The sequence below is a fragment of the Tetrao urogallus genome (genome assembly GCF_951394365.1).
Source record: "Tetrao urogallus genome assembly, chromosome: Z".
Classification (NCBI taxonomy): domain Eukaryota; kingdom Metazoa; phylum Chordata; class Aves; order Galliformes; family Phasianidae; genus Tetrao; species Tetrao urogallus.
The window spans coordinates 15,251,534-15,273,632 of record NC_136816.1 but is presented as its reverse complement, the minus strand read 5'-3'; the positions used below and the strand labels follow the sequence as shown (position 1 = coordinate 15,273,632).

At 38.2% G+C, this 22,099-nt stretch overlaps 1 protein-coding gene across 1 annotated transcript in view; it reads left to right on the top strand.

Annotated features, from left to right (window-relative positions):
- Nucleotides 1-4,929: 4,929 nt before the first annotated feature.
- MEF2C (myocyte enhancer factor 2C) overlaps nucleotides 4,930-22,099 on the top strand; it is a gene marked incomplete at its 3' end in the record, with an annotated part of 128,694 nt that continues 111,524 nt past the window's right edge. Inside the window, exons 1-2 of the mRNA XM_079548132.1 lie at nucleotides 4,930-4,983; nucleotides 14,402-14,500. The remainder of the gene's footprint in view (nucleotides 4,984-14,401; nucleotides 14,501-22,099) is intronic.

Below are 22,099 nucleotides of genomic sequence, written 5' to 3'. Positions count from 1 at the left end.
CTACACATTGCACTGGACTGCATGGAGGCTGCTGTACATGGAATATCAAGTTTAGGCCCTATCACATCATCTCATCCCTCATGTTTTTATACTTCATGTATTACATTACACAAGCACACTGGCTATGCTGTATTCCTGCACATGTCAAAGATTACTTTTTTTTCCTACAACAGTAACACCTCACCACATACTTTCTTGTAAATCTGTTAAAGATTTAGAGGTTATAGAATTTATTGTGCTTGTATAGATATATAGGTAAGCATGCAGTTCCTTTAGGCAGAGTAATTTAGTATAACTGCAAACTCACTACAAGATCATACTCTTCCCTCTCATTCCGTCTGCCTTTTCCCACTAATGCTTTTAATTTTCCATTTAAAAAGTTGCTTCAGTTTTAGCACATACAAAACAGATTTTGCTTCTGCAATACTGCATACATATCACTTTGGCTACAGTTCTGACATTTTTAAACCCTTTCTCTTCCTTCTTACTCCTTCCCCAACTCCTATTAATTACTCCCTTCTCTTTCTTATGGACCTATGTGTTTTTTAACTTTGTGTCCTTTCACGTGCAACTTGTTTCCCCAATAATCTTCTATTTTGTTGAAACTTGGCTCCCTCCCACTGATAAAATCCACTTCAATGAATAGATATCTCACCTCATCTACCACAACCCTGCCCTACAGCCATCTCTCCAAACTGTTCAGAATGCTGCTGCTGAAGCTACTTCTCTTCTTCAGTAGAGCTACACCTCTACTGCCTAGGTGCCTCTCAATCTACTTACTCTTTAGGAACACATTCCCAGCTCCTCTTTCATATTAGGAAAATCTATATAACACTGCCCCTCCTGCTTGCCAAATATATGTTTGCATTCTTTCTATCAGATACTGTGCAACAATACACAAAAGGCCACGCGCAACTTCACCAACAAATGTTTAGTTGTTGGCTTAGTTATGCATATCTGAGCACATCTGAACTGGGGATTTAACATTCTATCACCTTTCTGCTGTAACTGACCACTTACCTACTGGCAACTATCTGTTCTTACCAGGGGAAACAGTTTCTGTATTTTCAGCTTTGTTATCCCTCTTTTTAAGCCCAAATTTAAGCCATCATAATTTGCATACAAGTTTCTTAAATGTAGCTACTTTCTTATTCAGTCCTTTTCATCTGCATATGTTTCAAGCATAGAAGGTTCACAATTTGGGGCCTGTTTCACTGTGATGTCTCCAAACTAAGAGGTAGTTCTTGGAGAATTGCTTGTCTGTGTTTTAGCCTGCTGATAATTTTTAAAAGCCTTCAAACTCATTCCTCCTTTCTTTCTACAGCTACACTCCCCACACCTTTGCTGTAAACCTCAACATTTTCCTGCTTCCTACCCTGCATATTAATTAGTATTGCTTATATTTGATCTATACATGCAAACTATGCAATAAGCTTCTATGCTTGTGAAGTATCATGTAAATTGATGGTGCTGTAAAAGTGCTCTGTAGCAAACTAAAGTAGTAATAATAAGTTGGGCATATGATGATGATCTAGAGTTGTATAATATGCCCATTATCATACGATCTGTGCAGTTTTGTCATAGCTTTTTAGCACCTGAAAAACTGAATATAGGCCAAATGTTGTATCTCTATTTTACGTGATGGAGAAGGGAGACAGATTTTATCTGCAATATGCTCAGGCTGACTTTCTAGCATTTTGGAAGTGATTCTTTAACAAATGCTAGAAAGGAAAAAAAAAAAAAAAAAAAAAAAAAGACATCTTGGATTAAAAAGCTAAAAATCATAAAGCTGAGAACATATTACTTAGATGAAGATTTATGTGCCCAAGTGGTAACACTATCATTTTTCCTCATTCTTTTCTTTCCTCACAAACCGTAGCTAAGATAATTCACAATTTTGCCCATTTCACATGGCAAGAGGGCAAATAACAATTTTTGTGTGGCAGAGTCCAGTCCAACCTATACTGTATTTTGCAGTCAGCTCAACAATCCTGAAGTATATAATTGAAATTTTATTTCTTTAGGATGATGAACAAGGTCAGATCTTCCCTGTCCATGTCAGACTGAATTTGCAGAGGTCTGAACCAAGACTAGTCTCTGTTTCTCCTTTCCTAGTAAGTACCCGAGCAACCTTGACCATGTAGCAAGGACAGGCACAGGACAGAAGGAAAATGCACAGAACTGTCATATGTGTTGCACCCTTCCCCAGAGTTGAAAGTTTCTCCTCACTGATATGCCTTCTTGGATCAGAGAAAAAGTTCCTAAAAGCAACTGTAATCTTAGTTCTCATGCGGCAATCTAGATTGCAGGGCAAATGGAGCATCCTACAGACATCACTCACGGAAGGCTTCACAGAAAGTCAAACACATTTAATTGCTTAACAATGCTTAAAATCTTTACATTTTAGTAAATGTATATACATAAATGTGTAAGGCTGATATAGAGAATCTAGCAAGTGAAATGGCAGCAACTTTCATCAGATAGTGAAGTTTTACTCAGAATTCCTACAGCGATTGTTCCAGCCTAATCAGCAGAGAGATCATTTGTGCCATCTGCACTCAGCAGGTACTGGATTGTCAAGACAAGGTGTCAAATAAAAACAGTAACAAGAGTAAATGAAAATAATATGCAGAGATATAAACTTAGCAAAATAAGACTCTAAAGCAGTTGGGTTTCAATGAGAACTACTGGATCTTTCTAGACATAAATGTGTTTTTCTGATAGCACTCATAATTAGCAAGGCATCTCAGTATTACAACTTGGCCCAGGTGGAGAAAATGTTTTCCATCAATAAAATTACGACAGGATTTGAAAAAAATGCATAAAGAATTTTAACTGATAGTCAGTAACAATCAGATGTTCATACTTTGTAAGCAAAACTACATTAAAAGCAGGCATTGGTTGTACCAGTTAATAGGTGGAACTCCCAGAGTTTTGAAATTGAGACAAGGCAACCTTGCAATAACTACATCTGATCTGCACTGGATTTTCTCTGCATGGAAATACGGAGACAAAAGAATATACATTTCTATTAGTTACTTGGCTTCATATTTTAACTAAGTTGTAGGGCAGACAGACCATAATAGGAAAACTATTATCTTCTATTTGAATTATTTCTATGCTAAAGCGTCTCCTTTATTTTCAGTCTTTAAATCAGGTTTCAAGTTGATCATTAAGCTCTTACTTTCTACAAAATAGCACATAGGTGGGTATAGCTGTTTCCAAATGAAAATGCAGTCTTTTTTCTTATTAATTTTTCTACTATTTCTTCTTCAAGCAGATAAATAGTATAGTTTAGTACAATTAGCACAATGCTTATGTCTGAAGGTAATGCAAACTATAGTTTTTCAAACATTATTGGATCATCCAAAATTTCAGAATTCTCTTTCATTGTTTTTAATCTAAGAATAAGAGCTGATAGGAGGCTTGAAATGAAACTATCAAATATGATGAAAACATAAAAGCTTTATTATGACAGGTAAAAAAAACAAGAACCTGTTCCCCTCACCAACCTTCTGCAAAGTACCTCCTGCATAATTATTAAATAAAAACACTTATTCAGTACTCAACTTTTAAACCCTGAATAAGAGGAGTACATATTGAGAGAGAGGTACTTAAAATGTTTCCATGGATACAGGGTGATGCCAATCAGGTCCATGTTTTTATCTGAAAGGGTGCCCCTGCAGAGATATACAGCCTGGTGAGTGGTTGTTTATACAAGTAAGTAAATGGGAACCTTGTTTATTTTACAGAGAGCTCCTGACCCACATTTTTTTCTCATCACTTTTATAGAAGAAACACTTTGGTCCTTTTAAACAGCATATTGTAGTAAAACACACACTTTTGAATTTTTTCGCTGAAGTTGTTTGAGTTTATGACAGGGTTTGCAATCAGAACATGGAGTACCTAGGTATGCTAATACCACTCCTGACAAGTCTAGGTTGACAACTAGGTGGTTTTTTTTGAATCTCTGTGATAAGGCATACTGATGCAAATTACATCTTTCTATTTAAGTCACCAAAAGCCACTTCTAGGAAAAAAAGAGAAAGAAAAAGCAAGAGGCAGATATAAATGATAAATACCCTTACCATAATCCAGTAAGGACAAGACCAAGTTTAGATGGCTTTACTCTCAGAAGACTCTCCATCTACTTTAGCTCCCATTTTGAAAAGTGGTTGGTTCCTAGATTCCCATCGCATAAGTGCTATGAACATGTAATTTTGACATCCAGTCTCTCAACACTGCATGCTTTCTAATTTTGGGAATGAGATTAATACCTCCTATTTCAGAGGTTTTAGTCTTCTAATATTTCTTTGGATAAAAAAGCACAATGAGTTAGTGAAAAGAAAGGCAATCAACTTTAATACTTAACACAGCTTAATAACCTGAATTGAAATATGTGTATGCTGCATTTCCATTAAAAAAAAGTTTCCTTCCAGCCACAATTAAAAGAACAAAACCCCGTCTTGTTCAGAGATTATTCTTGGAATGTAATTTTAACATCTATGTAGAGGAGGAAAGTTTTGTTCCATGTGAAAGCAATTTGGCCTTTTTTCTTCTCAAATAAGCAATTCCTGGATAAGATGACTGATTTGATATTTTCCATTTGAACTTGTAACGTACTTTGAAGGGGGACAGCAATGCTGTGTTCGTTTGCCAGCACTGACAAAGGTCTGCTTGTCAGTGATACCTTTTACAGCTAAATTTACTTGCGAGTGACAGAAGCAGGTGCACCTTGGCCTGCCAGACACTTGTGCGCCCGCATCACGCAGCCTACAGGTCAACAACCAAAGGAGAAAAAGCCCAGGGCTGCTGAGGAGAGGGTGAGTGAGGCAAACACAACCCAAACTGGGGGGTTTCTCTTCAAAGCCAGCTGGTCTGGCTTTATTCTACAGGAATTTTTTTACCTGCCGGTTTGATCAACAAAGCCCTCAGCAGGTGCTGACGGGTACGACTTCCTGGAGAAGCAGAAGAAGGGCACTGGTGAGTTTTAATAGAGAAAACGATTAAAAATGATTTTAAATCTTTAGAGCCGTTCTGCTTGCTGCAGCACAGGGTGATTCAGCTAGCTCTAGGCTTGTGGCTCAAAAAGCTTTCTTCAGGAGAAAGCAGATAAGCTCTGTAGCATGCCTCACATTTTGTTTGATGTAGAGCTTGATTTTAGATTCTGTTGCCAAGAAAAGTTTCTTGAAAGTAACTGGATATTTATAATCTATTTATTTTAAATTGTTTCTATAAATCTGAATGGGAGAAGCATGCAACATTCCATACAGGAAGCCAGGAGCTACAGTACTGGTGTTCTGCCTTTACTCCCTAATCTGCCTCCTTTAAAATAAAGGAGTTGTCCTTCCCAAATAAATAAGTATTGTTGTTTGTAGGCAGCTCCCAGTATCTGGAACTGATATTCCAGAGTCTTATAAACTACTTCTGAACATCAACATAAGATTACTTTGTAACTGATCAGGACTAAATTTAGGAATATTTAGAACCTTCTATAAAACTCAGTAATCGAGGGATTATCACAAAACGAAAATACTTTAGCTTTTGCTAATGTGAAAAGGTAAACTATAAAATGGTCTGTGTAATACTACCATTTGACATAATGCTCTTTAATGATACCACAAATTTACAAAATGTTATTTGCTTTAAAAATCACAAGTTATGCACGCATGTGCTTTAATTTGTGTAAGAACTGGGAAGCTACAAGAAGAGAAGGGAAGAAGATTTATTCTCCTAAAACAGTAAGATTTCAATTAATGTGAAAATGTAGGAAAATGTGACCACATGTTAAAATAAATATTTTGGAGGGGAGAAAAGCATTTTTATTATGATTTCTATTTCAAGAGCTCATTCTTTAAAATTTGTTTCACAGTATTCATTACAAATTGTTTTGTTAAATTGAAAACATTCATATAAGCAAGTAAACAGACAGAAAAGTTGACCATATGAATCTTTTTGAGAAAACCAATTCCATGTTCACAATTCACACGAATATCATAGAAGACACTAAGGGGAAAGAAAGGAATCGTATGTCAACTTACAGTTATACTATTTCTGTAGTGGATATTCCCTCACACATCAAAATAATAATTTATCAGCAAAAGACAGACTAAGATTAGACTGGATAATAATATCTGAGGCCCTTTTAAACATTCCTGATTTGTGGGCTTTTTTCAGCTAGGACGCTTGGTGTGGGACCAGCAAAATTGACAGGAAACTCCAGTCTCAGTAGAGGTACTTCAGGCCTTAATTTGTGGACATTCTCTTCATTTTGGGAGACAGAAAAAGAACAGTATAATGTGTTGTATGAAAATTACCACACCTTTGCTTGCCATACAGACATCCTATTCTATGTTAAAATAAAAGACTAGTAAAATAAAACACTACTAGTCGAAGTATCCCTATGCTTAAACCTTTAAATAATCATGTTGCTTCCTAGGATGAAGTAGAAAACATAAAACAAAACAAAAACAAAAAAGAATGTAACAAAAAATTAAAATAAAAAATTTTAGGCTGCCACCAAATTAAACAATGCTTGTAAAAAAACTGTTCTTTCATGCATAACATTCGTAATGTAGAAACAAATCCCCTAAACAGCTATTACAACCACAAACTGCTAAATAAGAAGTATTTAAACAGTAAAGGCGGTTCCTAGAGTTATGTAGACATCGTACCTGCTACACTAGGAAAAACTCATAGCTTATGCCACAGAGCCTTTACTTCTGTAAACTGTAATCTTGTCATCAGTTTACTGCAGTGATTTTAAAGGCTCAGAAACAGTAATTACAGTAACAAACTCCTGAATAATTTCAAGAAATTACTAGCAAGTTACTCTACATTGCACTGTGTTTGGGGGGAAAAAAGTATTTTGTACTTTTTTGTACTTTTAGTACAGAATATTTTACTTTTCTGCTTGTTAAATATTGCAAAGAGGAGAGATTACACATTATGTAATTTATGCAATTAAATTTATATTCATGCCCTTCATTAGTATTTTTTCTTTTTGTTTTTCTCATTGTCAGGCATAAGCACACTAAATGAAGTTCTAGTATATTTCTATTGTTAATATGAAATATGGAGAATCTAAAAAAGAAAAAAAAAAAAAAGAAAAAAATCTTCTTTAACTCACTGAAGCTTTACTACCTTTCATGTAGAAGAAAAATCAGCCCTAAAATACGCACTTATTTCCAGACCAGCTCTTCCCTATTAACTAAGAGATCAACATCCCGTCTGTTCCCAGGACCTGTTTGGTTGTCTACTTTGTAAACTACGGCAGTTTATTTTGCAACTATCTTTTTAACATCTTTATTTTGAAAAGCTACAATCTAGCTCAGTCTTCAGCCACATGTTTGTCTTTTCCTACAAATGCAAGATTCAGTGTCAGGAAGACATCCATATTAGTTATTCCACAGTACATGTAAATATAAAATGAGATTTAACCACAAAGCTGTGCAAAAAAAATCACTATTTAGTGACTCTATGTTGTCTTCCTCAATTCAAGGCTTTTCATACAGCACTGAATGGTATTTTCAAAGCCTTGTTCTCATTTCACTTACACTGGTGAAAACTGGAAACTTTCCACTGAAGGCAATGAAGTTACATTTAAAAGCTGGATAGAAAAAATGAGGAGGAAAATGCAGGATGATTAGCCTTAATATCTACCTCAAAAATACACTGCTAAAATGTTCAAACTTTGTTTCATACTTCTGTTATAAACTTGGGTATGTGAAGAATGTATATACATATATAGGCACTTTATAGCGATTTTCTCGTTGGTATAGGACAAAATCTAATCCTACAAAATACACAAAATCTTTTTGTGGGCTTTAATTAATACAGTCTTTTGCTCAAAAATCCATTAGTTGTTGTTCTGAGCACCATCTCCCTGAAAAAAATCAAAGAAACAGAAACATGTCAGGGAGCAGCAGAGATTGGAATTCTCTTCCTTGTCACTCTGCAAGAAGCACGGGCAGCCGCTGCCTCCCCTGGCTGCTTCATGAACTCATGATGCTATAGTGGCTTGCAGACTGACTGCTCCACAGCTATTACCCCCCCCACCTCGGTTTCTGTAGATGTGCAGAAGCCCCTGGCATCCCTGCACCACACCCCATCCCTACTCACAGCTCCTCCCTCCTATCCCATTTCAAAAATGTGGCCAGACAGTACAGTTCACCCTAATCAAGGTATTGCAGACTGCACTGACAACACATCACTTGCAGATACAGATACACAGGCTGTTTACTAAGTGTCTTCTCCAGAGTAAGCACTAACAATTTACTGCATAGTAAATCACCTTTTGTTCCTTTGAAAGCAACAAGCATTATGGACTGAGTTTGGGAAGCACTATTAAAGAAAATTTAAAAGAAGACAAAAGCACAATGCGTTCTGTATACAACTCTCAACACACTGTATTCTACATCAATTTCAATAAATATAGCTTAGAAAAGATAAACATATAGATTTTACTTAGGGTAGATGAGCTGGCTGGAGACATAAAATTAGTGCACTGAATGAACAAAACAAATTATTGCTCTGTTCATCAATATAAATATACATATAAATTCACATTAAATAACGCTCGTCTATAGATACACTTAAAAGCTATGCTTGTAATAACGTTCAATCTAACGTTAACGTACTCAATGCACTGTACCCCACAACATGGCAGCATCTGTTAAAGCAAAAAATTGAAAGCTGACTAGTATAAAACCCACCAGATTAATTCAGTAAAACAAACCTTCCTGTCTTCCCTCTTTAAAAACAAGGGATAGAATCAAAAATAAAAAGAAAAAAACGGGGGTAGGAGGGAGAAATAAAAGCTTGCCCCCAGTAATTTTGATGTCTCTCTAGTTTCTTTAATTGATATAGAAGTATGCAATATCAATGGTTTCTACAGTTTGTGCTAAAGGTATTAGTTGTGTTCATTCTTTTTTCCCTTCCTTTCTTAAGTGGTAGCAGGATACACTCTATCCAGTACAACTTAATATAAATAGCCCTTTGCCTAACATCAGTCCATCTCCTGAGTGTGAAATTGTAGAATGTTTGATGATAACAAAGGAATATAATGCACAATAATTATAGAAGTATGATGAGTCTACCAATGTTGAGAAAAACATAAGAGATTGCGAAATAACCTACTTGCATATCAGGAGATGGTTCCTATCCACGGAAAGATTTGGCTATCCACTTAATTTCATGTCCTTGTATTGTCTGACTTTGTTAGGCATTCAGTTCTGAACCACTATGCTTTTGACAGCATTAAGATCTCAAGCAAATACAACCGCACTGTAATAAGATTTCAATTTGTATTCTTTCCAAGAAACACGAGGGAACAGTTTCCTACTTCAGGCAAAGAAGCACTTGTCCCTTCATTCCTGAGAGAAACTATTTTGTAAATAGCTTTAAAAGTTCTCGGTTGAGTAAGAAAAAGAGGATGCAGGAATCAAACTTCATACAGAAATTCTTTATCTGTCTATCCTGCTCACTGACAGTCCTTTTAACAGTATTTATTATGCCCGTATTCATTTTTGCCATCTTCACTCCTTCTAAATACCCAGACCCAAAAGAACTTCCACTCTCACGTACAGGTAGAAAATCCTGTAATTGCCTTCCAAACCCGCAGATATTCTCCCAGCCTTACTCCATATCTCATTCAGAGCCAAGAGGATGACAGTTGTGCCCAGAGATACTGGAGGAAAGGGGTCTTGCAACACAGCACCAGGGCTGTCGTAGATACAAAAGAAAGACAACAGTTAGTGCCACTATAATGGAAGTATTTAAATTTTACCGAGAGTTTTAAGAACAGAGATGGTAGTGACAAAGTTTATGGTTCAGTACAAGGGGTTTCAGTATACATTTGACTGGAGATTAATTTATTAATTAAAAATAAAAATAGTTCACTCTGTTTCATCCATGCTTGGGTGACAAAAACAACAGCCTTCAATTTCAAAAATTTCTCCAGTTAATTCATTATTTTCTTCTCCTTTACACATGTCAGTGCACTACCTGTATGGATAACGCTGAAAACTGAATGAGGCAGCCTTGAAGAACTTAACATATCTGAAATGGGAACTTAAATCTGTCCAGGGTCATCTGTATCATCCAGGGGCTCTGCAAAGATGCTGAAACTAGATCATACGACAGTAACAACACCTTCAGATGAAATACATTTAATTCAAAATACATATCCAAACATGACCTCTGAGGCTTAGTTTCCTTTTAACCTCAGTATTTAAAGTGCTTCCATGGGAAGAGTTATAACCAATGACATCACAGCTGAAGGCTCATGGAAGTTTTAATGTAGACTAACGTAAGTGGCACAAGCACATCTGAAATCTGACCCAACTATTATGCAATTACATTTTATGGCCATTGAGGTTACAAGTTCTTCTTCACATATCAACAAGTGCTGTCAAGCTTCAAAAGGCCTCTCTAAAACACTTAATAGAAATTTAATATTTATTATTGTTTTGATAACAGAAAAGCGCAGAACGAAAAACATGAACTTAGTAATGAGGACTTTACTAAAAAATTAAAAACTGATGCATTTTCTCAAAATGACCACACAGTAACCTATAACCTCTTGGTATCTTACCTGTGTTCCAGCAAAACCTTTATTCCACACACTAATAATCTATTGCTCTTGTGTTCAATTTATGCTGCAAATATCAGTCAGCATACTCTGTTACAACAGATAGGATGACTGACCTTTTACATTTGCATATCATTTACTCCAACTTTGGTTACAGAAAAGTGGTAATCAATTTGAAGTCGATGTAAATTCTCAGAAAACGATCAAAAAATCTGGGCACTTATCTGAGATACATAAGAGTAGCCTGGAAAACTCCAAGAATTGCTTCTCGACAAATAAATATTAAAAAATAACAACAAATTTACTCTTCTAGCTGGGAAAGCCGTAACAGCAGCTTTTCTGGTGATATGGTGGAATTTGCATCTGAAGCCAGGACAAAGTACCATAGTGGCCTTTAGCCACAAGAGGCTGAGCTGACCACTGTTTTCCTATCCTGAGTGCAAGTTTAATTTGAATTTTGTTTGAATTGTGGCTAGGGGGCCTATCCAAAACAAATCTGTACTTTGCTTAGCCCTCAAAATTATCATGGATTTCATTGTCTACACAGATGCAGATGCTGATCTAATTTGCAGCAGCTGCAGAATACTTAATTAAGTATTTTCTGGCCATCTATGGCTGTCTGCCTTGCTATCATATCATCATACAGTGCAAGACAGGGAAACACTTGAGCATCACAGATAAAATACAGAGGTGCAATCAATTTTTTTGTTTTAGGAGAAATAATTTTTGGCAAAATATCTAGCAATAGCACAGTACCCTAGTCAAACAATACTATCTCATGAAAAGAGAGGGAATGTGCAGTTAAAAAAAAAAATTCCTCCCCCCTCAACCACCCTGTTTAATAAAATGAAAGGGGATCAAAAGGATATTCGATTTATTATGCTGGGGACAGCACACATGGGCAAAAAAAATATAGTAGTAGGAATGAGAAAGGCAATGATTATTTAGAAGCATTTTTTATAACATCAGTCCTGAAACTTATTTTATGGGAGCCCTTCTTCTTAAAGGGAGGTAGGGGGAACTCTCCTAGCAGAAACTCATTTTGACTATGCTAATAGTGAAGAAGTTTAAATCTTCTAAAACTGCATAAAATAGGAATAAAATGTAAATTTATCTTCCTTTACATCAAGCCTAGAGGTGCAAGATACTGAAAAACAGATCAAGAAGTTTAAAGACAGGGACTGTTAGTGTACTTTGCAGTTGACGGGAATGTACCTGATGCCTTCTTCAAATTCAGGCAGCCTTGGAGCTGCTCCAGGTCTGTCTCTGTGGTCACAGGCCATTCAGAACAGAGCCACTGAAGCACAGCACGTCTCCACTGAGTGTGCCCTTTGACATTAACAACAGCAAGGATACTCCATCTCTTGGTGATGAAGGCGAGCTACTGATCTAGGCAGATTTTACTCACAGTTGTATTAAACCATATGATGAATTATGTTCCTACCAAATGTTTTGCTTAAAAAAAAAAATCTAATGTTTCTGAGGCATATAAAGATGCAAAGTAATCAGACTGATGAACAGCAGTTCATGCAAAGTGACAACATTTCCAAAATTATTCTTCAAATACATTCCTGTACTTAAGCTCTGTTAAGATGGAGAATCGATTCCAAATTTCCACTTTAAGCTCATATTTAATCTATTTTTATATTTTTGCATAGGGAAAAAGCCCATTTAGCTTGCAATTTCACCTAATTAAGTTTATGTCAGAAGATACTTTCGAAAAAGAAAACTAGTTGAAACTAGTTACTGAGCTTTTCAGTTTGTCTGAGACAAAAGTTTCGCTCACTGACTTCTGGCTAAAACTGAAAAACTTAAAAACCCTTGATACATTTCTTCCATGCAAGACTAGACTCACATTTTTGAGTCCCTAAATCTCAGCAGGGTAAAGGTTAGCAGGTTAAATTCTTCCTTCAGTTACTCTTAAGTAAGCTTATTGACTACAACTGTTGTCTCCCAAAAATACATACATGTATATATAAACTTTATACATTTGGAGGAATGCTGTCACAAGATGATGAGAATATCTGAATACCTTACAGAGAAGCAGTGCTCAGTACAGGAATTGGAGTCCCATCATATCCAAAGATTAAGTCTGAGGCAGGAATAGGATCTGGGTGGCTGCTGATGCGAGTCTGAGCTTCCATTTTAGGGTCTCATCAGCATGCATTAGATTTCAAGAGACTTCAGTGGAGTTCGAATGAGGTACATGAGCTCCAGAGCATCCTGGTCCCACAAAGCACTAAATTTAACACTTCCATATAGTTCTTAACAAGTCTGGGAGGACATTCAGCCTCGTTTTCAAAGAGGTGATGGACCTTAGGCATTATCTTAGTTCTGAAAAGCGTGTATGCATGGCAAACTAAAAGAGAGGTTACCACCAGCTCCAGATTCCTATGTAATAAACACTATTGTTACACTTTCAGGACAGTTTCAGTAATATCTAACCTTCAAAACAAAACATATTTGTCTACAAAGTAGCTGCCTTCTATCTCTAGTTTTAAAGAGCTATTTAAAAAGGAAACAAAAGCAAACACTGCAGTAAAGAAATTCATAGATAAAAATAATCCTTGGACAACTGTTTGAGAGGTATTTAAAGGACAATATCAACTTGCAAGCCACAGCTTCAGAAACTGCCTTCTACAACAACTAAACACTTCAGATTACTAGAACTGGATCAATTTAGCAAAACAAACCAACCCCCTACCCATTGTTGACTTTGTGTGCATTTTGCAGCATTTTCTCTCTATAATCAGACTAAGGCCCTTGAAAATACCAGCAAGGGCACCCTCAAATAATACCACTTCACTAAAAAAGCAGGGTGTTTAACAAAACAAAACAGAAAAACAAAAAAACTTTCTGTCCAGATTGGGGCCCCTCCGGGTTCCCACGGAGACCAGCAGCATGCTTTGCTCTCTGCACACAGGCGGGAGGCCTGCTGCCTTTCCTCTCCCGCCGTTCTCCATTTTCCATTAAATCCAACTGCCGAAGAGGTAGACAGAAAACAAGGAGGGGCTTTGGAAGTTCCCACATGTGTAACGCGGTATACCCACTCCTGCTGTTAGCAGGAGCCGTCGTATCAGAGCTTCACTCAGGGCTCCTCACACCTCCCTTCCCCTCTACCGCCCAAGCCCTGCAGACACCCGGCGGGCGGCAGGCCGAGCAGCCCTCTTCCCGGCCGCCCGTCCCGCCCCGCTTGCAGGGGCCGCTTACCTCGGGGCGGCCGCCGCGGCGCCCTCCGGCGGCCTGCGGGCAGCGCCACGCCTCGGCCGCGCCTTATGGCGGGGGCGGGGCGCCCCGTGGGACCGCCGTAGGGGCGCTCGGGCGGCGGGCGGGCGCCTGAGGAGATGGCGGCGGGCGCCTACCTGCGCGCGGCGCGGCTCCCGCCGTGTGTCTGCCCGCTGGCAGAATGTTAAATAAACCCCAGTGTTGAGAAAGGTGCCGGCGACGTGCCGCCAGCGCCGGGCACGGTGCTTTGACATCTCAGCGTGTCTCAGATCAGCCTTTATCACATTTCCACACTGTACACCAAAACTGAAGAAAACCTGTTGGAAGATGAGCGCAGCCGGAGATCTGTGCTCTCCCACGGTTACTGGTAGTGCAGCGTTCTCGTGCAGGATTCCAATGGAGCTGCCAGAGTCCCCAAAAACTTCACGTTGCTCCACGTTGATACTCCTTTCAGTCCTAAATGCACACCGGTGAAGGCTCGTGTGCTTTTTATTGAAATTGTTTCATTAATCCCTTTGCATATATTTAAGTGTGATGGGTTTGCATTTTAATAATATGCTGCTTTTGTGCTTTTAAACATTCAAGGTGCCGTGCAAGAATTGTAAACTGTGAAGTAACTACTATGGGAAAGATTAAGTAAAGCATTGGAGGCGGATGATTTTGACAATAAAGAGGGTGTATGTGGTGAGTGTTTAATATTTATTGCATTTGATATTGCAAAGTACTATTTATTGTTTTCAGATTTAATGCTAAAAGCAAAGCCTGGAGAGCAAGCTCTGCTGTATTATGCACTCACAGGTACACCTGTGACAAAGGCTTTCTATAATCATCATTTGATGTATATAACACCATTTTAGTAATGGCATGCCATTTTATTTAAAGCTCGTATGTCAGCTGTGCATACCTCGCAAATATTTTTTTGCAATTAAATGATTTTCCAAAGAACCATGTACATTTCAGCTCTTTACAAAGCATTTAAATTGTGGTCTTGGAATATGTATCCTTGAAATTATCTAAGTTTATGTCTTTTACTTTTTTTTTTTTTTTTTCATTATAAAACCATATGGATTGAAGGAATATTCTGAATGAATGAAGAACAAATACAGTACTGTTGAATAATCTTGTGGTGTAGATTAATCTATAGCCTCAATTTCTCTCAGGGTGGGTTGCTGTGGCAACCGCCCCAGCTCACTTTAAAATAATTTTGTAAAGCTCACTTCAAGCACTGCACCCAGCGTGGGCCAAGTTTAAAAGCAGCCAGACATGGGAAGAAGTGTTATACTGTGTTGCTCTCACAAGATAGGGAGGTGGTGAAGGAGAGCGAGGCGTGGAGTGGGGGTGAGCAGAACTTTAAACAGAAAATAGAAACCAAGCCTCCCTGGGGTTAAGACGCAAAGGAGATGGATCATTTCATAGTAACCTCACTGCTTTTCAGTTTAAACGTCATTAAAAGATGTTATCCATCAATCTCATTTCTCCTAAGGGAAAGATATGTTTGGTATCCACATAAGAACAAAAATGGACTTTGATAATCATCTTCAAAGGGATGTTTTCTAAGCCCACCTTGACATAATCACATTTGTAAGGGGAAGAGATACTTGGACATACTTCGCTCTTTGATAAAACTTTGGAGGTCTGATTTTTATAATTATTGCATTTTGACTGATGTGTCATTGCTGAAAACACTATACTTCAGGTGCATTGTTGAGGGAAAAAAAATTGTCAGCAGACCTACATATGACCTGTCAACTGGAAGAAAGAAAGAAAGAGAGAAAGAGAGAAAGAGAGAAAGAGAGAAAGAGAGAAAGAGAGAAAGAGAGAAAGAGAGAAAGAAAGAAAGAAAGAAAGAAAGAAAGAAAGAAAGAAAGAAAGAAAGAAAGAAAGAAAGAAAGAAAGAAAGAAAGAAAGAAAGAAAGAAAGAAAGAAAGAAAGAAAGAAAGAAAGAAAGAAAGAAAACAGAAAGAAAAGGGGGTGAAAAAAAGCATAGATTTGAGTTTTTTGTCAGAAATTTGGAAAGGATGCATTTGGGGAGCATCAGTACAAGTACAGACACCAGAACAAAGGTTTTCACTGTTTGAAATTATTCCAGCTTTTAAAATTAAATGCAGCAAAACAGAAAAAAAAAAATAATCCACAGTAATAACCTTAGACACTTCAAAAGATACTGCACAAATTCATTCCTTATCTAACCCTGATATGAGTGAGAAAGCATGATCCATTTCCTCATATCTGTTTGTCCATCTAGCATCTGAACCCTGATTTAAAAATTGAGGTGTCCTTTACATGGATTTGATGAATTGTGCTCATGACAAAAACTTGGCACAGCTTTAAGGTACTTAAGTACGTGAAGGTCACAACTATTTAAAGATTAGGCCACCAGTGCCCACATGGAGATGTAGTAAATGTACTAAGCTGCTGTATATTTTACTTTCTGAAATACTTGCCTATTCTGATAATTACTTTTAGGACATTTTAGTACTCAAGTTCTGTTTTACCAATTGAAGAGCTTTGTTATCAGCTAGCCAGAAAATTGGCAGTGTACATATCCTGCACACAGTAAAGCAGATGACAGTCATTTCAATTAGCACAAAAGCATGAAGCCTTAGCACGCTTTTACAGTTTTGCCACTAACAAAGTATGAGCACTAGTGGAAAGCTGGGTGCCGTGGTGGGAGACCAAAATGGTCTGCAGAAGTGGCATAGCAAGTGGTCAGTCCATGTAACTATTCCGTGCTCTTTTCTCTTCCTGTTGCACACTTCATGCCAAACTTACAGCTGAGAAAGTTTATCCTCCCCAGTATTACCTGGACTTCACTGCTGACACATCCAAACTAATGTGCCTGTCACCACAGAGAACACACTTGGCTCATGCCTGGCTACCTGATGGTTCTAGGCATCAGTACGACTGTCATTGTGAGTGCATTTTATAACTTTTAACTGCCTGTCAGTTAAGAGATGTTCATTCTCTGTATCTAAATCTCATCAAGACAGAGAGTAAGGCACAGTGGAGATTTGTAGTTAGTAAAGGGTACTTACTCAGTAGGGATCTGAGCTGAGAGCAATTGCTGGAGCTTTGTTTTGCTCTGACCATGCTTTGAACACCCGTGGTTTAAGAAGTACAGTAGAATTTAGAAGACATTTATTCACCGTCAAATGTGGAACTTCCAAAGTAGGTCAGTAGCCCAATGAGATGTTTGTAGGGGAAAAGTCTGCAAGACCAAAAACATGTATTAGAATAAACAATACATATATTTATCACTGTTGTTTGAATTCGGTGTTTTGGTTTTATCATGCATGCTGTTCCTATTTTCAGTATCCTAATCTGTCAAAAAAAATAATGGTCTCTGCCTTAATAAACTCCCCTGCTACTCAAAGGGTTGTAGAAGTTGGCTATTTACAGGAAAATATAATCAAGTATCTTCAAAGTCCAGTTTTACTCACAAATTATTACATGTGCATAATTGGGATTCAAGCACACATGCAGTACAGACCTTTCAGTCTGGCTTAAATGCAACTGCACCTATAAAAAACACCCCGTCTTTTTACACACTGTATTGTGAATATTGCTTTTCTGTGGATAAGAGTGACAAGAGCCTATCTCAAACAGCCGACTGAGATTTGAACCTAATTTGCCCAGTGCAATTAGGCAAACGGGGTTTTATCTGACCAGCGGTTCCGTTTGCTGAAGGCGATGCTGCCCCAAACTTTGCCACCAGGTCCGCTTCTGCTCCGCGGTGAAGTCACCACCAACTGGACGTAAAGCCTAATGAGTTTGGAAAGTTGGGCGGCATTGCAGACAGGGGCCTGCGGAGACGGAGCCGGGCAAAGGTGCGAGGAGAAGGGGCAGGATACGCCGCGGGGGCTGAAGACCCCCAGCGCCCGCGGTCCGCCGCCGCCGCGGCGGTGTCCCCAGGCGGAGCAGGAGCCGGCTGGCCCGGCGCTCGGTGCCGGCCCTCCGAGGGGCTCGCCGCCCTCCCGTGCGCCATCCGGCCGCCGGCCCGCCCGTTCCTCCCCGCCGCGGGGTAGCGGGGGGTGCCATGTCACTGCGCTCATTTCAACGCGCCTCCGCCCCGCGGCTCCCGCACGCGGGCTGCCGCGCTCCCTGCTGCCGCCGCCGGGTACCGGGCGGCCCTTTCCTATCTCGCTAGCCGCAAACTCGGCGCGCAGCGTCTGAGCTGACCCGGGCTGTGTTTGTCTCGCGGTCATTGCGGGAGCTGCGTCCGCAAGCTACTGCACCCCGCCAGAAGGGGGAAAATACGCACCGGCTCGCCGTGTTGCCTCCGTTCGGTATAATAAAGGATTGTCATTAGGTTTGCATGCAGCATATGCCATTACCCCCACCGTAAAACTAAAATTAGCAGAATGTCAGGAATGGAAAGATTGATTCACCCAAGATGCAATTATCATTTAAAAAGTGCTTGATTGAGGTGCTGATGTTCAGTGATTTATTCTGCATACCATATACATAATTAAAGTAGTGTAGTGGAGTAATTTATCAATCTAGTTTAGACTAGAGGGGCAAGGAAAGGAGCTGCTGCTGCTGCTGCTGCTCTATGTTTGTTTTATTAAAACGCTTTCGGGATCTGATCCCGCCCCCTTTTTGCAAGAGTGAAACTGATTATTTCTCCAGCTCGGGAGGAGAGAGTCATTCGTTTGGGATCGTGAGAGAGAGAAATAGAGGCACAGAGAAGGAGAAGAAAAGAGAGGGAGAGAAGCAGACAAGGACACCTCGTCAGGCGTGTAGTTTGAATCCCTTCCTTGCCTCCCCCTTCCCCTCCGCGATGTTACAAAGGCTGTGAGCTGCTCGGCTTTTCCCATTCGCCTGCTGTCACTTCCTTCCTGGACGCTCTCAGGACGAGTCCGGTTACTTTTAATCCGACCAGCAGCTCAGCCACTTTCTCCTCCTCCACGCTGCACACACGCAGACACACGCGCACACACACACACACACCAGACGTCTTCTGGCTGCTTATTGGATTGACTTTGAAGGCTGTGTGTGTGATTCAAGAAGGCTGCATGTTGAACCGGGTGGTGAATATTTAAGGCTGGAAGAAGTAAAGGGATTTTTCTTTTTCCTGTGAAAGGAAAATATCTCAAGGACTAGTCTGATCATCCAAACAACTAAATGTTTATAATGTAAGTACATGTGAAATTCAGCATCGGAATGAAATACAGTGGGCATCGCGCAGAAGCCCTATGTACATTTTCTATTGCATTAGTAGAATGTGTCAGTCAGTGAACGTGGTGAGGGACTGAGGTTGCCTGCAGACTTTTAAGAGTATGGTTGTTCTGTCAATTGCTTGCAAGTAACTTTCAAGGCAAGTAATGTACTTAAATCACTGACTATTCAAATTACGTCTGAATTGCCTCTGTCCGCGTTGTGTTTAAACTTTGCTGGAGTTAGTTCATGCCTTTTGTATGGTTAATACTGTGAAGGTTTTGAAGCTTATTTAATTTTAACAGTTAGCAAATGCTATGACCTTGTAGTGCTTATACCCTGATTTTTTAGCCTGAGGAAAGAATTCAGACTTACTCTTAAACTTCATTGTATTATAAGCTCTTATAATTTTGTGCATCTTTCTTTTGAATACTTAAGTTTGAGATGGAAAGACCCCTTGCACCCCTGGGGGAATTAAAGTCATAGGCAGTGTGCCTCTCTGTGAATAGTATGCTTTGGTCTTCACACTGTACTTTAAGTCATCCTTATATCTTTTCATACAAGGGAGCTACATAACTGCCTGTACTAGTTACTTTACAGTTTTTTACAGGCTGAGATAAAGTTTAATGTAAGTGGGAGACTATAAGACTATTGGTGCCTTATGTAACTGTAATACTTAGGATTTTCTGTAAAACTTATTGTGACCTCTGTCAGCCTGAAAAAAGAAAAGCATAAACATAAACCAGTAATTCCTTTTCTCAAAAATATTTTTAACTGTACAATTCCAAACAAAACTTGACGAATTATTGTGGGAAGCTAAGCACTGACTTTTATAGAAGAGTTATTTTATTTATTGTTTATCATTATTATTATTATTATCAGCGAGTACTTGAATCCTAAAATCAAATATGTATTACAACCTAAGACAAAAGACTAGCAGATAAAGGCAGTTTGTCACTATTTGACTTGTGATCGGAGAGGAATCGCCTTGACAGAGAATGCGTTTTCTTAGCGTATATCTGATGATCAGCTTAATGGCAAATGTCCTAGTTTCATATCTCTACTTTAAAAGATGGATGATAAGCCAATTCGAATGTGACTAGTTTACTTTTTACCAGCACTTTCCAGAGTATTGTGGTTGAAAATTAAAGTTGTTGATATGAAGTATAATAATTCTAATCCCTAGAGGGATTGGCAGAGTATGGAAATAAAACCACCTGTGAATCAGTGTAACTCATGTATTATATACTGATTTCCAGTTCAAACACTGGAATTAGGCGCCTTGAGGATCTGTTATCTTGTAAATTATTTTTGTGACATGATTTTAGGAATCTAACACCAAATCTAAAAAACAAAAAAACAAAAAACAGTTTTTCTGAGTTTATCAGTAAAATAAATGTTATATTAATGAATACATAATTTATATTGCGTCTAATACTGAAGTTTGTGCTAACACTTAAGTCCCTTGGGAAGTAATAGAAAATTTCTTTCAGGATAAAGTTAAGAGAATGTCTCTTAATTCAGGATGTCTATGTTGTTGTTATAATACGCATCCTTTTACCTTAAACTTGCTGCTTATAAATATTTTTATTGTATTGCTACACCTTGCGTAGCTTGTATTGGAAGGTAAGTTAGGGACATGAATGTGAAAACCTTAATTCCTGCAAAAAGTGCTTAGCAAGTCCCACTGAGACTGCTGAGACAACTTGTGTGTAAATGAAAAGTCTCATAAATAATGATTTGCAGGATCAGGCCCCTAGAAAACCTCACAGTCTTGCCTGTCCCACAGCTCTGTTAGGAAAGAGGGCAAAAGAGCGTCCCTTTTGGTGTCCTGTAATCCAGGAATCAGACATGTTTGTTTCTTCTTCAGATTGATTGAACAAGAAAAAAAGGAATCTTAATCTTATGAGTCTTGTAGAAATTGGTCCTAAATGGTGCATATTGTGTGTGAGATTAAATATTTTGGAGTTATGTTCCTTAGATGCTAATTGGGGGATTTAAGAAAAAAAATTATATGAATACCTACCTTGTGTGAATTTTCTTTAAATGTTGGGGTTTTTTTATAAACTCTCTTTGTCTGTGTACTTGCAACATGTATGTTTAAAACGAAGAAATAGACACTTATCTTAAATAGTTGTGCTTTTTAAGACATCTAAAGCACTGTAGACAAAGAAACCTGAGTTTTCTTCAGCTTTTTCCAAAAGTTTACCTCTGGAAGTTTTTGATAACTCACGATTTAGTAGATAAATATAACTATAATGCTAAATACCTTAAGAACTGAGCAGAAGTTGTGAGCTGAATATTGTTGCCATCTTCTTTTATTTTAACTTTTCTTTTCTCTGTAACAGCTTAACATTTTTTTCAGCAAAATAGTTCAGTGCATCTTAAGAGACAGCTAAGTAGTATTTCTGTATTCTCTTTAGCAAGAAATCGTGAGCTGGTATTAGGTGCTGGAAAGAAAAAGCATTTGTTTTTCAATATTTAAGTTCTTTTTCTACCTGTTGGATGTTATTATTTTAAGTTGTACACATTATCTAAAAATTAAATGAGATGTAGTGGTCTTCTTTTGATAACATGGGTTATAAAGGTTTAATTCTAAAGATTATATAAATGCCATGTAGTTTTAAGAAGTTTATGGTCTCTGCTTCAGCATTTTGAAAAATAACTGGAGTAGTTATACTTGTGGTGTATTTTAAGCTTTTTATATCTTGCTATGTGATAATAACAGAAGATTTTTCTGTGTTCATGTTTAGGCTGTATAACAACTTATTCATATAATGTGCAAATTATCACACATGTAATATGTAGAAGACTTTTGCCTTAAGAGTCAGGATAGTATTCTGGTATTTGAAAGGGCTGAAAATACAATTTCTAACCTTACATCAGAAGAAAAATGGACTTAGAAAAACAGATCTGGTCAGTAAGAACTACTAACAGTGCTAGACAACTGCTGAGAAAACAAAAAAATTCCAAATTTTCTACTTTTTTTAAACATCTGAATTGATTGAGCCCTGGGGCCAGCTTTAAGGTAATTTTCTCAGAACTGGCACACAATGTTGCATGTAAGACAGGTGATTAAAAGCTAGTGTCTTAAGTCCTCCACCTTAATCTCACTCTCTCATTTAC